The sequence below is a fragment of the Schistocerca serialis genome, chromosome 3, assembly GCF_023864345.2.
Source record: "Schistocerca serialis cubense isolate TAMUIC-IGC-003099 chromosome 3, iqSchSeri2.2, whole genome shotgun sequence".
In the NCBI taxonomy this organism is placed as follows: Eukaryota; Metazoa; Arthropoda; class Insecta; order Orthoptera; family Acrididae; genus Schistocerca; species Schistocerca serialis.
In genome coordinates, this window is record NC_064640.1 from 830,522,622 (window position 1) to 830,539,526 (window position 16,905).

Genomic DNA, 16,905 nt, shown 5'->3' on the forward strand with positions numbered 1-16,905 from the left:
TTCGTACTGTTTTCCCATGGTAGTGGATACGTACTTAACACATTGACTGCCGCATGCATAGTGATGGATGTTTTGCCGCCTGGCACGGCTAGGCCTCGGCGTCAGGCGTGAGACGTGAGGCTCTGCTGTGACCGCAGGCCGTCTCGTGGCGGTCAACGTGTCATTATTACCGCTGTATCTGAAAAACCTGATATTCTAATTATAAATTGTACGTCGTACATGATATATAGTTTTGCTACTGCACTTACTTCTCCTGTGTACTATGTAGATACTGCCATACAATTTAATTCTTTCTAACCATTTAGTGAAAGATTATTATTTACCCCCACACCTTTCGATAATTGGAATGCCTGTACTCTGTTACGATAATATGGAGTTATCGAATACTTGATGTCTGTATTAAAACAAAATTATTTGTAACACCAATATCGGGCAGTCCCCAGTTAAGCGGTTGTTCACACCCTAAGCCAACACCATGTCACCTTCCATCTGTGGGTGAAAAACAGGAAGCACAAGCAGTTAAAATAAGACACAGGACGAAGTTAAGATGAATCACAGACAGACAGCGCACGAAATTTTCCTAGGGCAACTAACAGCTCAAATGGTTCAAATGGCTCTGAGCACTATGGGACTTAACATTGGAGGTCATCAGTCCCCTAGAACTTGCAACAACTTAAACCTAACTAGCCTAAGGACATCACACACATCCATGCCCGAGGTAGGATTCGAACCTGCGACCATAGCGGTCGCGCGGTTCCAGACTGAAGTGTATAGAACCGCTCGGCCACAGCGGCCGGCTAACTAACAGCAGCGGCGTCAGAAAGGGCATCGGGTCGCAGGGCTAAAGCGGAATATTTACAAAAACTATGAAGAACGATTGCCCATTATTAGCAACAACTGCTACAATGGGACACACTGAAGGAGAAGGAAGAAGAATATATTCAGCGGTCTGAACTTTACTGTTAATCAGCCTCTGTCACAAGTGGCGACTCCAGTGAGAAAGAAAGCAGGATGCGGAAACAATGCTGATGCTCTTTGTAGATGACATGTAAGACTGACTAACGTCTCAGAACCAGACGTATAACTTTTCACTTCTCGGTATGAAATAAATATAAAATTTGAATCAAATGAGCATCAAGGAAACGAAGAAAATGTCAGTGGTTAAAGTAATAATGAGTTTGATTTCCAATTTAGCTTTCTAGTATTTTAGTATCTCCCATTTTTCTTTTTAAACACATCATCTGATGATGGCTTGGTAATAAATCAAAACCCACAATATAAATTACAAATTATAGAGTACAGCAATCAGTAGTCCTTTTTTAGATTTTATTACGCAAATCTATATTTCGGCTAGTGGCTAGCCATTCTCAATGCATTATATTTTCTATTCTCGATGCATGTAAGTCCCTGTTGTTCGGGCGTCAGTCACATTTCTTTGAATACTACTGTATGATGATACAGTAGTATAATGATACAGTAGTATTCAAAGAAATGTGACTGACATCCGAACAACAGGGATTTGCATGCTTCGAGAATAGAAAATAGTGCATTGAGAATGGCTAGCCACTAGCAAAAATCTGGATTTGCGTAATAAAATCTAAAAAAGAAGGACCAATTGCTGCAATCTATAATTTATAAGCCACATAACAGTCGCTGAGTGCACCCACTTTCCAAATGGAAGATAACCGGATGAAAACCCACAATGATAGCATTTGAATGATCTGAGGCTGAAATATCTAATAAAATAAATTACAAGACGGTCACTGTGTTTCACTAAGGCACTATGCCTAGCCTGTGTAACAAGCTAATATTTGATTTGTATTTCCTGATTTACAAAAAACAAATAACACACAAAAATACCAATACTTAGAGAAAAAGAACTTGTAGCGATAATAAATTCTGCTCCGGTGTCTGAGACAACCAAATTCAAATTCCAAATCGAACGTCGTCTGCATCGAATGCCGTTTTAGCCATTCTGTACTGTAAATCATGAAGTAAAAAGTAATCCTGTGATTTTTCTATTTTCATTTTTATTTAACCAGACAACATTTACAGGTTTAATTCACAAGGTTACCGGTTTAAACTATGATCTACAGTCGTATTCAGATTTATAAACAAACAAAACGAAACTAAGCACTAAATAAAAACGTCGAAAATGAATGTTGCTCCGGAAAGAATGCAAGAGGTAGCACTGTAGAATTTTTATTAGAAATGCTACTACATATATAGAAATGCAATCTTTTGCTATTCGTAATGCTATTTCTCATGACCACAAAAAATTGTTCTTGGTGTAGTGATCGGTACTGCATTCCTAATTTATACGGCACGGAACTGTGAATATCCAAAAAATATGTCGACAAACCGAACAGCTGTAAAATTGAGATATCAGTCAAATGGTTCAAATGGCTCTGAGCACTATGGGACTTAACATCTGTGGTCATCAGTCCCCTAGAACTTAGACTACTTAAACCTAACTAACCTAAGGACATCACACACATCCATGCCCAAGGCAGGATTCGAAACTGCGACCGCAGCAGTCGCGCAGTTCTGGACTGAGCGCCTAGAACCTCTAGACCACCGCGGCCGGCTGAGATATCAGTCCACCACCAAAATTTCAGAAAAACCGTAGCTCATTTGTAAACCGATCTGTCGAAAAAATATATAAACAGTTTATTCTCGAGCAGTGTTTAAGGATCGCCAACGGCTCAAGAGTGGCATACAATTTATAGGGTTCCATACGTGATCTACACGATTTGTAAACAAGCCATCTGCTATGTACAAAAATGTGACGTAGAAGACTAACGTCTTGTTATGAGCAACTGTGCAAGAGAGACCAGGTACATTTTGCAAAAGAATGCTCAAAATAATCTGATAGTCAGTATCAAACAGGTATCATGACACATGTCTCATATCGTTCACGTAAGAAACACAGATACAAGATAAAAGATATCAGGGCGTGTACAAAATTGTGCAGGCAGTTGTTTCCCACACATTGAAGTGGAGTGAAAGACAAATAGTATTTGCAGCAATGGCAGCCCGTTACTTAGAGCAAAATGATTTTCGGAATGCAGATGTCTTTACAGAGAACGTACAAATAACCACAGTATTTTCTCTTTCACGTTCATTCCGATAGCTGATTATGAGTAATAATTATGTAAGCAAGGATTCATTGAAGACGTCTGAAGTTTTTGGATGGCACACACTTGCATAACACTACAAAATAAAGTACATATAAGCTGTGAAAGGTATCTATCCATTACCGACCAACACACTAGTATACACATTTCATTGTGTTCTACAATTCCTGCTAGACACGTCTACACGTTGCAGGACGATTTAATAGATAATAGATATATTTTTACATGGGAACACTTATACAGAAATGGCAAGTTTCCAGTTATCAGGAATAACAAACTCAACTCACATTTTTACATCTTTCAATTATGTGGGTTTTTCTTACGTACTTTTTCTATGTAGTAATATGCAACTCACATTGAGTGTGTGTATGACACGATCACATTTTAAATCTCGCATTGGAGACTGTCTCGACCCTACATTCTTGGTAAGTTTGACAGACTGAGGTGGATCACACGTCTGGTCTCCAGAATTCACGGATTTCACATCGTTACATTACTTCTTGTGAGGCTGCCTGGCAATCTTTCTTGCAAGGTCCTTGTACGGAAAGAGGAAGTGCTGATTGCACTGGTTACGAAAGCCGCAGAAATGATGGGATGTACACAATATATTTTTGACAGAGTGTCATAACATACTGCACATACGAAATTGGTTCAACGAATATAATGGTAATGATATTGAACATTTATGTAATTAACTACTTATGAATAATTGGCATTTTCACTAAAATTAAAACGTGAAACTATGAAACATATGTTCCCTCACAAAACTTCATATACAACTTTTAAAAGTGTGTAGCAGGAAATTTTGTACACCTGTGTACTTTTCGCAATTGAAGTGACAAGGTTCACGTCACTCACGCATTTACGTAAGGGAAATTCTTTGTAATGTTCGATTACCATGACGCAGTTTTCCAACGCACTTTGTGATGTCAGCAGAATGTGGAAAGAACGAATAATAAGTTTTGAGATAGGTTTAAGAATCATGGAAGCAATATCAGACACAATTGAAACTAGATTGTAAGTTCGGCAAGGTGGTGTCCTATTCCCAGTCTTGTTGAAATGTGTATTTGAAAAACACATCTGAGAGTGGAGAAAAAATTAAAAGAATCGAACATCAAAAGTGGTATTCCAATTGGGAGGCGATGGGATAATATCAAAGTGGCCTTTTTAGCATTGGCAGATGACTAAGCAATTCTGGCGTAGAGTGTATTGAAAATATTTAAACGAATAACAATGATAGCAGGATAATATATTTCCTTCGAAACAAACAAAGAGGATGACAGACAACGAGAATCAACTTTCAGTATTAAGCACAAAGTAAGGTACTGCCATTAGAACAGGTAAATTGAAGTATCTAGCTGAAATCACCACGCCTAAAAGAGGGGAAAAAAAGAAGCTGTAGAAATCACCCTCTATAAATGCCTAAATTCATCATTACAGGTGATTCATACTACTAAGATGCACATACGTGACAGAACAAATAATTAAGGAGCCAATAAAAGAAGACGAAAAAATAAGAAGAAAGGCAAGGAAGATATGAGCATAAGGCTCATAAGCAGAAACATTTAAATTAAGAAGTAACACAGACGGAGTTGCAGAAAATTTACAGATGAATTTAAAACAAGAAGACTAATGTTCTAAGGATGCATTCAAAGAATTAGCGGAGGAGATTAGTATTTAACGCCCCGTTGACAACGAGGTCATTAGAGACGGAGCGCCGGCCGCTGTGATCGAGCGGTTCTAGGCGCTTCAGTTCGGAACCGCGCTGCTGCTACGGTCGCAGGTTCGAATCCTGCCTCGGGCATGGATGTGTGTGGTGTCCTTAGGTTAGTTAGGTTTAAGTAGTTCTAAGTCTAGAGGACTGATGACCTCAAATGTTAAGTCCCATAGTGCTTAGAGCCATTTGAACCATTTTTTAGAGACGGAGAAGAAGCTTGGATCAGAGAAGGATGGGGGAGAAAATCGACCATGCCCAGACAAACGAACAATCCCGCCATTTGTCTGAAGCTATTTACTGAAATCAGGGAAAACCTAAATCAGAATGGCAGGACGTGGGTTTGAACCGTCGTCCTCCAGAATGTGAGTACAGTGTGCTAACCACTACACCACCTCTCTAGGTGCAAGAACGAGTTTCAGCAGACTAATCAGAAAAATTGCAAGTAATTTTGGAAAACCAAGAAGTAAACCGAGTTAACTTGAGGAAATCCATAAAAATGTGGAGGAAAATGGCATAAAAAACTCAACAGACGAAGGAGCGTTTGAGAATGCATAAAGCTTCATTATGGTCTGTAGATGGCTTGTGATGAAACAAGAATAAAAGAATTACGATTTGCAAACTTAGGGCCAGTCGCTCATGTACTATACTATCATGCTCAAAAGTATGCGAACGACCTGAATCGGTTCCGCCTGATTTGTATGTAGTCCACATAACGTAATTGACTTGCGGGTCCACTAATCACGTTCGGTACAGTCGTTTGACTAAACAAAATGGTTACCACAAGTGACCACTAGAGAACAAGTCTCCGTATGGCAATAACTCCTGATGTAACCGAATATCGCGATACTACAAATATCAAGAAAACCTTATTAAAGATGAGACAGTTCTTAACCCTTGTAAACTCATTTTTTTGCAATAAGTGACATTTCTGATATGTTTCAAGTCTCATTAATATCAGAGACAACAAATGCCCGTAACTCTACCACAAAAATCATTCCATAATCCTTCCTCAAACCTGAATTCATTTGGAATGAGAGGTTTTCCTGAATGTTTGAATAAAACTTCTATGGTAATTCTAAGTATTCTTGCTCTCTAAAAAGGTTTTCAAACATCTATTAACCATCATTCACTTGACGAGTGGTTCTTTTCAAGCTGGTTAATAAACTAAACAGTTATAAAAACCATGATTAACAGCACAAGCGTCTAGCATCACCATCAACAATGTATCACTAGTAATGTCCTATATTCATGACGGCACGTGGATATATGTGCAGTCAGAAAATCACCTGTCGCCCTCGTTATCTGATACCAAGTGACAATAAAAATCTAAGTTATTCACCAGCAGCTAGTTGTGCATTTGTTTGAACTTTAACGAACATGACGAACTGTTTTGTACTAGATCTGGATTATCTCAGCAGTAGTGAGATGTTTGCAGCTAAAATGGCGAGACTAATGAATGAGCATAGCTTGCATCGTCGTTGTTTTCTAGCCACTAATGGACGTTAATTGTAGGTTTCTTTCACCAGCAGCGAGACGTGCTCATGTTTGAACTAGAAATAACGTGACGAAGAGTTCAGTGCTGATTGGGAATCGAATCCCTCACGTATTTTCTTCGACTACACATGAAGGGACGTTGAGTGTCTAATTTCTTATCACCTTTAGCTAGGAGTGGCATATTTGGACTTGAAAAGATGTGACGAGACATTCTGTGTCTCAGTGATAATTGAAACTGTCGCATATCTCTATTGTTGCCAGTAAATGGAGATATGTTAAAAATAAAAATTAATTTCCACCAGCAGTTAGGTGTTCTGATACTAGACCTTCAAAATACATAATGAAGACTTCGGGGCTGGACAAGGATTCTAACCAAAACACGCAAATACGTGGAGACGTCGAGGAGTTTGATATCTTGAGTAAACAACGAATTGATGGAACTGTATCGTCAAGGGTCCTATACTACGAATGGGATGATCCGAGTACGAATAACAGTGCAGAATCAATATATTTCATATCCCAAACTCAAATAAAAGGCGAAGTAAGTGCCCTATCATAGTCATGGTGTTTCGTCCATTACTAAAATAAAATTACTAGAGTAAAATGGCTACTAGTGACATGCTTTCTGCATGCCGGGACTTACTCCTCTCTTGTGGCCCAATCTAACCTCTAGTCGGAAGTGAAGAGACATAATGTTTAATGTGAATTTTGGGAAACATGGTGCAGTCGTACGTTCTTCACTTGGCGGAGCCAGTGATGAATAGGATTGGTTTGTGCTTATTTAAAACCATCACCTGAAGTTGGAATAGAACCCAGAGCTTAGGTGTATCAGCCTAGTATCGATCCACCAGTCCGCCAATCTCCACATGTGGCAGGGCCGTAATTTTGTCGTAACGCAAGTGCACCATACTGTGATGTGTACTCTGAGTGCCATGGGTGGATTACAGCATCTTGAGTAGGTTCACTTCCTTGGTCAATTGAATCGCCGTTAACCAGTTGCTTTGGCTACCCGATTTGTACATTCGACTTGATTATGTAAATCACTGAGATAACATCACCTAAATGCCATCTACCCAAACTGCCAATACTGTAGCGTACAGGAGTTTCCACAGCAAGTGTGGACTTCCATTGAGCTACTCTGTTGAACAACCTGTTCGTGGTAAATGTCGCGCAGTACAAAAGAAAAGATGACCTACTGATACCGGTTCTTCGATAATTTCATAAACCACATCTCGTCTGTCTGCTAACAGCATCAGTCTGTTGTACGCTCAGAGATAATTTACTTTATCTGCTAACACGCCAGTAATAGTAAAACCTTGGAAAAATATATCCGTGAAACAGCTCGTCCTGCACAGAAAATTTCTGCTCTACCGGCATACAGCCCCCTGACGCCTGCCAGTATCAGCCCAGGTGATAGCGAAGCATTACGCAGCTTGAGCCTATGGTCTACAAAGGATGTTCCCGCACTTACACTGGCAAGCATAAGATTATTTAATATTGTAGCTATGAATGATATCATATGAAACATCTTTCGTGGTTAGTTAACAGGGACAATAATAGTAGATGGATAAATGTCCTAGTCCAGTATAATGATTTTCAGTACGTAATGTCAAGCTCAGATTTACTAGCTGATACTAATTAAAAGTGAGATATATCACCTCTTTTTATACGTAGTCAGTCAAATGTTTGACTCTCGCTCAGGTATAATAACTTTGTTTAGTTGCATTTCCTATAGGTGCTGGGTTTCAATCCAGATCCAGTACAAAACGGCTCGTCATGTTCTTTAAAATTCAAACAAATGAACAACTAGTTGCTCATGAATAACTTAGATTCTTATTGCCACATAGTGTCAGATAACAAGGGCGACAGGTGGCTTTCTAACTGCACATGTATCCACGTGCCATCATGAATATAGTGAAATTACTAGTGATACATTGTTGATGGTGATGATAGACCACTTGTTCTGTTAACAATGGTTTTTATAACTATTTATGTCATTAACCAGCTTGTACAATACCGCTCTTCAAGTGAATGACGGTTAATAGGCGTTTGGAAAACCTTTTAGACAGCAAGAATACCTCGAATTTTCATAGACGTTATCAGATATTCTTAAAAAATCTCTTATTTGCTACTGAATTTGTGTCTGAGTAAAGATTACGAAATTATTTATGTATGTAGCATTACCGTCATTAGTTGTCTCTGATGCTAATGAGAGTGGCAACACTTTAGAAACTTCACTTACTCCAAAAAAATTGAGTTTTAAAGCCTTAAGAACTGTCTCATCTGTAAGAAGGTTTTTTCTGAATTTGTTGTTTCGTGGTATTTATTTACATCATTATTTATTGCCGTACAGAGCACTTTTCTCTACTGGTCACTTGGCAACCATTTTGCATAGTCAAACGACTGTACCGAAAAGTTTGTAGAGGACTTCTAAGACAGTTACGTTATGTGGGCAGCATGAAAATTAGACGGAACTCAATTCATATCCCTCGGAAACTTTTGAGCATGATAGTACATACAGTATTATTTCTCATCGAAGCTACGGTTTAGTTTTACGTTCTGAAGCAGTTATTATTCATCCTGCTGATGGAAACCATCAGTCTTAATGTACCATGATCACTCATTTGTAAACGTAGTTGGCACCCCGAAGAAATACTGAACCACTAGAAGGACAACCTAAATTTTTCATTTGACGTTGCAAACTAAATAATTTCGTCAGATCTTAATTTAACCTGGGACGGAAAGTTTGCTGCAGTGTATAGCACAAAGGACGTTTCTTCTTATTTTCTGTTGTCATCATTTAACATAGTATATGATTTGGTTCTCTACTTCTGCTATAAACGTAACTAGTTTGTCCTGCATTTGCAGTGCTAAGTAAACCTATGCAGTTTATTTACCAGGATTGAGACAAAATGCGGCGAGTAATGTATTATACTGAAAAAGACAATTTCGACAGTTACTGAACATTTGTGCATAACTTTGACTTGATATTAAAAGAAATATGTGTTTCGATAAAAGTGATGATCTTTGTTTCGGGACTACCCAGTGGTTTAGCCAATGTACGAAGGCTGCCAGTTGTCAAGTAGGGCGATTCGTTCTTGATTACTATCTAGTTTCGAATTTGTACTCCCTTATCTCGTAATTCTAAGTACTGGCCTTCTCACTTCATGTACTCAAAATGCTATAATTAGCAATTAATGGCATCTCCATTAGCAGTTAATCGACTCCTCCTATATCTGGTATTAGTCAGCACGATCTACTGATAAAGTTCGAGGTCACCCAGTGACAGACAGTACAGAACATGTCCGACACAACTATTACGTAGTGTACATTACAGCATCATACAAGTCATTTTACGAAACTGTGGAAATAGAAGCTCTATCGATGAACTGACGAACTAGTCTTCACCTTTCTTGTTATTTCAAATTCTCACGGTTGACGAGCAGGTTTAGATTGCGCCGACACGTAGAAAACTTCTGTGGGTGAGCCTTTTCCCGGTCCACGTTACAACTACACTGTCCAATTTTGGACATCCTGTCCATCGTAATTTTACAAATCATTTTCCATTAAAAATATATACATTCTGGATAACGATCCCGTCAACAACGAGGTCATTAAAGACGGAGCAAAAAGCCGAACTAGTCAAAGCTGGTTGGGAAATAGGGCGTGATTTTTTCAAAGAATCATCTCAGAATTCATCTTAAGCAGTTCAGAGAGAGCACAGAAAACTTAAATCTTCATGCACTGATGGGTATTTGACATCTTCTCGTCTAAACTTACATCCAGTGCCGAAACGATAGCATCACTTTGCTTGGTAACGTTCTACGTATTGTCATACTAAGTGAAGGAGCCATTGAAGGTGCATACTGCATGTTTGTGTCATCCGTGCTCATATCTTGATTGGCTGCGATGTTCATGAATGGAAATCACATAGTATGACTCATTTGTTTTACGGTACATACACATGAGATTTTAATTATCGCCTTGAAAAAAATTAAGCTGCGACGATAAAACTCGGTAAGGTGCTAGTCCTTCCCTCCATATTCATGTCAATACGACACATTTTTCTAAGCATGGATAACATGGCGGTGACTTTGGCTGCAGAAGTCTAAATTTTGGTTGTTCAGGAAACGTTCCACCTCGAAATTCACCTCATTGTCATTTTGGAAATCTCTGCCACGTAATGGTCTCTTCGTCCGAGGAGAGACAAAGACGAGATACAACAGGATGACTAGGAGCGTTGTCACGGAGCAAAAACACGCCTTTTGACATACCACTGCATTGCTTCGTCTTGAAAGACTCATGTAACCACATCGGGAGATTTCAGTAGTATGATACTGTGACGGCTTTCTCCTTGCGAGCATAATTCGTTAGAACCCCACAATAGAAGTCCCGACCGAGCGAGGTGGCGCTATGGTTAGCACATTGGGCTCGCATTCGGGAGGACGACGGTTCAAACCCGCGTCCAGGTTTCCTGATTCAGCTTTTCCGTGATTTCTCTAAATTGCTTCAGGCAAATGCCGGGATGGATCCTTTGAAAAGACACTGCCGATTTTCTTCCCCGTCGTTCCCTAACCCGAGCCTGTGCTCCGCCTCTGATGACCTCGCTGTCTACGGCGCGTTAAACTCTGATCTCCTCCTCCTCCAATAGAAGTCCTAGAAAACACTCAGCATCGCATGCCCGGTGGTGGTTGGGCCTTCACCTTTTTTTGGCAATCCATAAGTTTCCTCTACTTACTTTGCTCTATTATCTTGAGGTTATAATGATACATCCAGCAAGCACTCGGCCATAATGATTAGGCAGCTAAAGAACTCACGTGAACTGGCCTGACAGAACTGCAATTATTACGCTGCTGCATCTGTCTCATAGCATTGTCAGATGGACTATAACACAAGGTGTGTTCTGCACCGTGCACGCACACTGGCCCGTTTCCTTGTGGATATGTGAGAGTTGTGTCGAATGTCTATTTGTGGAGTGTAGTTCAGTGAGATGGACGACCCGCCAGGTTAGCCGAGAGCGCTAATGCGCTGCCTCCTGGACTCGGGTAGGCGCGCCGGCTCCAGATCGAATCCGCCCACCGGATTAACGACGAGGGCCGGTGTGCCTGGTCAGCCTGGATGTTGTTTTTAGGCGGTTTTCCACATCCCTCTAGGTGAATACCGGGCTGGTCCCCACTTCTCGCCTCAGTTACACGACTCACAAACATTTGAAACACATCCGCATTTTTCCATGATTTACACTTGATGCAGACAGATGGGGTACACTGATTCTGTCCCGGGGAGGAAGGGCTTCTGGCCACCCCTTCCAATTAACATGCCAAATCCGATTTAACCACTCCAACCCCGGGCACAATGCGGGACACAGACGCAAGCGATAGATAGATAGATAGCTGAGTGTGATGGATGCGTGTGTAGTGTAGTATTAAGTTTGTGTTGTATAATGATTATGATGAGAGAAGGGACAGGGTGAAACCCGGTCCATAGCCTACTCGTCTTGAATAGCACTAAGGACGCCAACCAGCTTAACGTTCCCAGTCGATGGACGGATCACCATTAACAGTGTCACATGCCTCCACTTAGTGAGCCGCTGCAGAGAGGTTTGGAACTTATCCAGGACATTGGCGCAAAGACCGGTGATCAAGAAGTTAATGCCACCACATCTCCTCCACTTGCCGGCCAAACAATGGCTGTGAAAATTTCATCAACCACCAGAATTCGAGCCGGCTTACCTCTATGTCGAGCACCACTGCACAGGTGTGCCTTAGCGATCTCGGCTACAGAGGAGAGTTGGCACGCATTACGATAGGGTGCGAGCAGTCACTGACCCATGGTAAGTGGCGGTATTTTTCATGTTTCAAATATTATGCAGCGTGTGGAAATCAGATCCATAACTGGCTTTCACTTTTTGTGCCATCGCTTCGATTGTCATTTGTCGGTCTACGAGCACCAGGGCATCCACTTCGCTTGTGATTCCCAGTTCATCGCAGAGAGATGGTCTCCCAGATCATTCTTCGTCATTCAGACTCGTCTGATCACAATAGAAGCGTCTGCCAATTAACACTGTGTCATATGACGGTGCACTGTTTCCGTACACTTCCACCAACTCAACTAGGATTATTGATCATATGAAATTACGAGGCGTGTTTTTTGAGTAAGTACCGTTTTGAAATTAAAAGAAGACATGCTAAGATATCTCAATAATTTTATTTTTACATGAAAGCCTGTACCTTAATCTACTTTTCTACATAATTTCCATCAATATTAAGGCACTTGTCATAATGTTGTACCAGCTTTTGAATACCCTCCTCATACAAGTTTGCCGCCTGACTTGTTAACCACTGCATCATCACTGTTTTGACTTCGTCATCGTCGTGAAGATGCTGACCGCCCAGGTGTTTCTTCAAGTGCAGGAACAGATGGTACTCACTGGGCTCAAGATCGGGCCTGTACGGAGGATGATCTAGAGTTTCCCATCGATGAGATGTGATGAGACATTTGGTCTGATTCGCCACATACGGACGGGCATTGTCATGCAGCAAAACGATGCCCTTGCTCAACTTCCATGGACTTTTGCTTTGATTCTGGTGAGACGCAGGCCACCCATGTTTCATGGCCCGTAACAATTTGGCTTTAAGAAATCATCACCCTCGTTGTGGTACAGCTCGAGGAAAGTCAATGAACTGTCTAAACGTTTGGTTTTGTGCACATACGTCAACATTTTCGGTACCCAACGTGCGCACAATTTTCGGTAATTCAAGTGATCGGTCACAATGCCATATAAAACACTATGAGAAACATTAGGAAAGTCATCCTGCATGGAGGAAATCGTAAATCGTCTGTTTTCTCTTACCTTTTGTCCACTTCCTGCACCAAACTTTCATTAACGACTCCACTCCGTTGTTCATCATGCACATTTGTGCGGCCATGTTTAAATGCTCTCACTCACTTTCTTACCATTCCATCACTCACAATGTTTTCTCCGTAAACTGCACAAATCCCATGATGAATATAGATCGCTTTTAGGACTTTAGCACTAAGAAATCTTATAACAGCCCTTACTGCACAGTCGGCGTGACTCACGATTATCGGAGGCATCTTAAACACTCAGTACGCCGGCCGGTGTGGCCGTGCGGTTCTAGGCGCTTCAGTCTGGAACCGCGTGACCGCTATTTGTGGACGGGCATGGATGTGTGTAATGTCCTTAGGTTAGTTAGGTTTAATTAGTTCTAAGTTCTAGGCGACTGATGACCTGAGAAGTTAAGTCACATAGTGCTCAGAGCCATTTAAACCATTTAAACACTCAGTACACAACGTAAACAAGGAAGAATCAGACTGTAATGGTGTCAGTGCGTAGTTTATGGTACGAGCTTTCGTGTAAAAATAAAAGTATTGAGATATCTTGGCACGTCTTTTTTTAATTTCAAAACGGTACTTAATTAAAGAATACGCCTCATATATATTCAAGAGACAGATGAAGTCTCAGCTGTATATACTATAATAAATTAAAATTTGTACAAAGGCTGGTATCGGCTGAGCCGACAATTGTAATTTGTGTTAGGGAGGGAGATGTAGTAGGATAACCCACGCAGCTGTGTTGGCAGCAGTGCCAGGGTAGCGCAGTGGTTAGCACATCTGCCTAGTGAGGAGGCCCGGGTTCGAATCCCGGCCTCGGTACAGATTTTGATTCATTGTTTCGGCTTGTATTCATTATTCAGCTAGGACTGTTGCAACGTTATTGCCCTTCAAATGCGGAAAACGAGTTACTACACGAGACCTTCCTTTACCAAAGGACAGCGCGCTCTTGTTTTGGCTCCTCTAGTGGCGTGCTACGGTACTAAGGTGGGAGATTGTAGTGTGTACTAGAACCATAGACATATATTTCCTAACAAAGAAATAATTAATTACCCAACTTCAGTTCGTCGAAATGGCAATTAAAACTTTATGATCACCCTCGTAGTTGTGACAGCTAAAGGTGGGGATAACCAAATTATCGACTGCAATCCACAATCATTATTGCGTTAGACCAAGAGTAGAATGCGGTAAGAAAGTTCCTTCATCTTTCACGAGGTTGAAGCGTGCAAGAGTTCGACCATAACACACTTCGATTGTAAGGATTGGTACGTGGTCCCTTTTGGTACCACACTTACCCACCAAATCTTAGATACCTTAAAAGAGAAGCGGGATGCAATCAAGGTTGGTAGTCACAATTTCTAATTAAGACAGTTTATTGACATTATGCCTTTTAAGGAATTTGACAATTACAAATTGTGGACGAGCCACTAGATAAAGCTTTGCAAATACAGTTAGAAACCCAACGTACTCAGTACTCAAATAAACAGTCCCTTAAAAGAAAGTTATAAAAAACTTAATGTGCCAGGCATTTATAGAAACCTTAAGCACAGCAATTATCAATTACTTCACACAGCCACTTCATCAAACTCCTTAAAACCAGTTATTACATTAAGATGGCCACACTTAAAATATTCTTCACTAAAATACCCTTATAAACTTACTATTTCAATCCGTTAAAGAAGCACTTGTTAAAGGGTCAACTACAGACTTATCGTTGCCGGGCACTAATACCCCTCGCCTTATTTTCCCCCATTAAGAAAACAGAATAACTGACAAACTTTAGAAATTCAAACTCCCATATAGGATTTCCCTCAAAATATATATAATGAAAACAGTTACCAACAAAGGGTGACTTCATGGCACTTCAACACTAGAGCCAAGCTAAGGTCCAATTACATAACATGATAGAACACTTACATAAAACACTACAACAGAAACACTGATCTTTAAAAATGAGTGTTCACGTGCTCAGACGTGTTAATAAAAGACTACTAGAAAGAGCTGCGCAAGGAACTCAGCAGATGTTATGCAATTTAAAGTTTAGCCAGTTGCCAGTCGCTAATATTTAAGGAAACAGGTTCGTATAAGAATAGTTTACATACAATATTTATTTATATATCTACCAGCTTAACCCGCCTTGGCGGAAGGAAGATAAATACTAAACTTTGGAAGGCGGTATGTGAACAACTCCCGGTAGTGGCCAGGTTCTTAAACAGTGTCAGGATGACATTTAACTCCCCGCCAAGGCACTGGCACAATCAAAGGTTTTTGCGCGTATCACAAAGACATTCCAATAACTCTGAAACATAGAAACAATCGGCAGAACCTTTGGCTCGATATGTGGGTAAGCGTGTTAAGAAACACGTGACACTACTGACAAATTCACAACTTTGACTTTAAGCATTTTACACATGGACAGCTGTATTAATAGAGTACAGGCTTTGAAAACGCCAACGTACAATCATTTGATTACAAGAAACACAGAACACTAGTAAAACTTTCAAATAACGGGCACCATTTAACTAGGTCAACTGAACTCTTCTATACCATCTTAAAGTTCGACTATGAAAGTCCCACCATAATAATAAAATTTGAATAACTCTGAGTGCGTCGGTCAACAAAACACAGTTACGAGCACTTACTTCGTATCACGTACACAATACGAAGGAAGTCACAGGACTTGTATGCCCAAGCTGCCCATGTCGCCAAAACGCCCGACGAATTTCACACTACAACAAATAACGGTCATCACGCTCCTTCGGCAGCCGTTGACACTCGTCTCCCAGCGAATCGCCCGAGATCTCGAGGGTTACCCATCGAAGGCTAACAACCCAATCGCTTCGCCCGCCAACCCGGAAGATAAAACACGCGAAAAGCAAGGATAGCGTAGCTCAACCACAATCGATCTCAACGATACATGAACAAAATAACACTGGCACCAGCTCGCCACGTCTCAAGGAGCTCCGCCAGTTGTAACATGTACTCGATTTTCACTGAAAGAGCAGGGAGCGCAGGCAGACCAATAATTATTATTTTTAAACATCGATATATCGGATACCCGATATTTTTTAAAATATCAACAGTCCTAGTATGAACGTCGTTGGCGGTATTGCAGCGACCTGCGGAGAGGTTACATTCGCCCAATGTTTTGGAAAGGTACAACTGTGTTATACCTGGCATGGGGATGACTGCAGGTCACAGCTGGTGGTGTCTGAGGACACGCTGACGGCACAACGATACGTTACGCGAATCCTGGCTCCTCACGAGTTACTTCTCATGTAACAGTATCGTGATGCGATTTTCAACGGATCAATGCTCGTCCACACATAGCTTGTGTCTCTATGAAGTGTCTGCGTGATGTTGAGAAACTCTAGTAGGTAACAAGATATTCAGATCTGCCCCCGATAGTGCACGATTGGGAACACATCGGAAGTCAGCTGCATCCCGGTGTCAATATCCATGACATCAAGGACCAGTTACAACAGTTATCGGCTATCTTGCCTCAGGAGAGGATAGAACGGCTTTATGGAAATCCTTACCAACGGAATCAGTGCACCCATCCAGGCCAGAAGGCGCGCAGCGTCATGCTGATGAGTGGTCGCATATTGCCAACTTCTTTGTAAATCTGACCAATTAGATAATTATTGCAATAACATCACATACACTCTCAACCCATGAAGCTAAGTAATGCTTTCTCAACTTTCA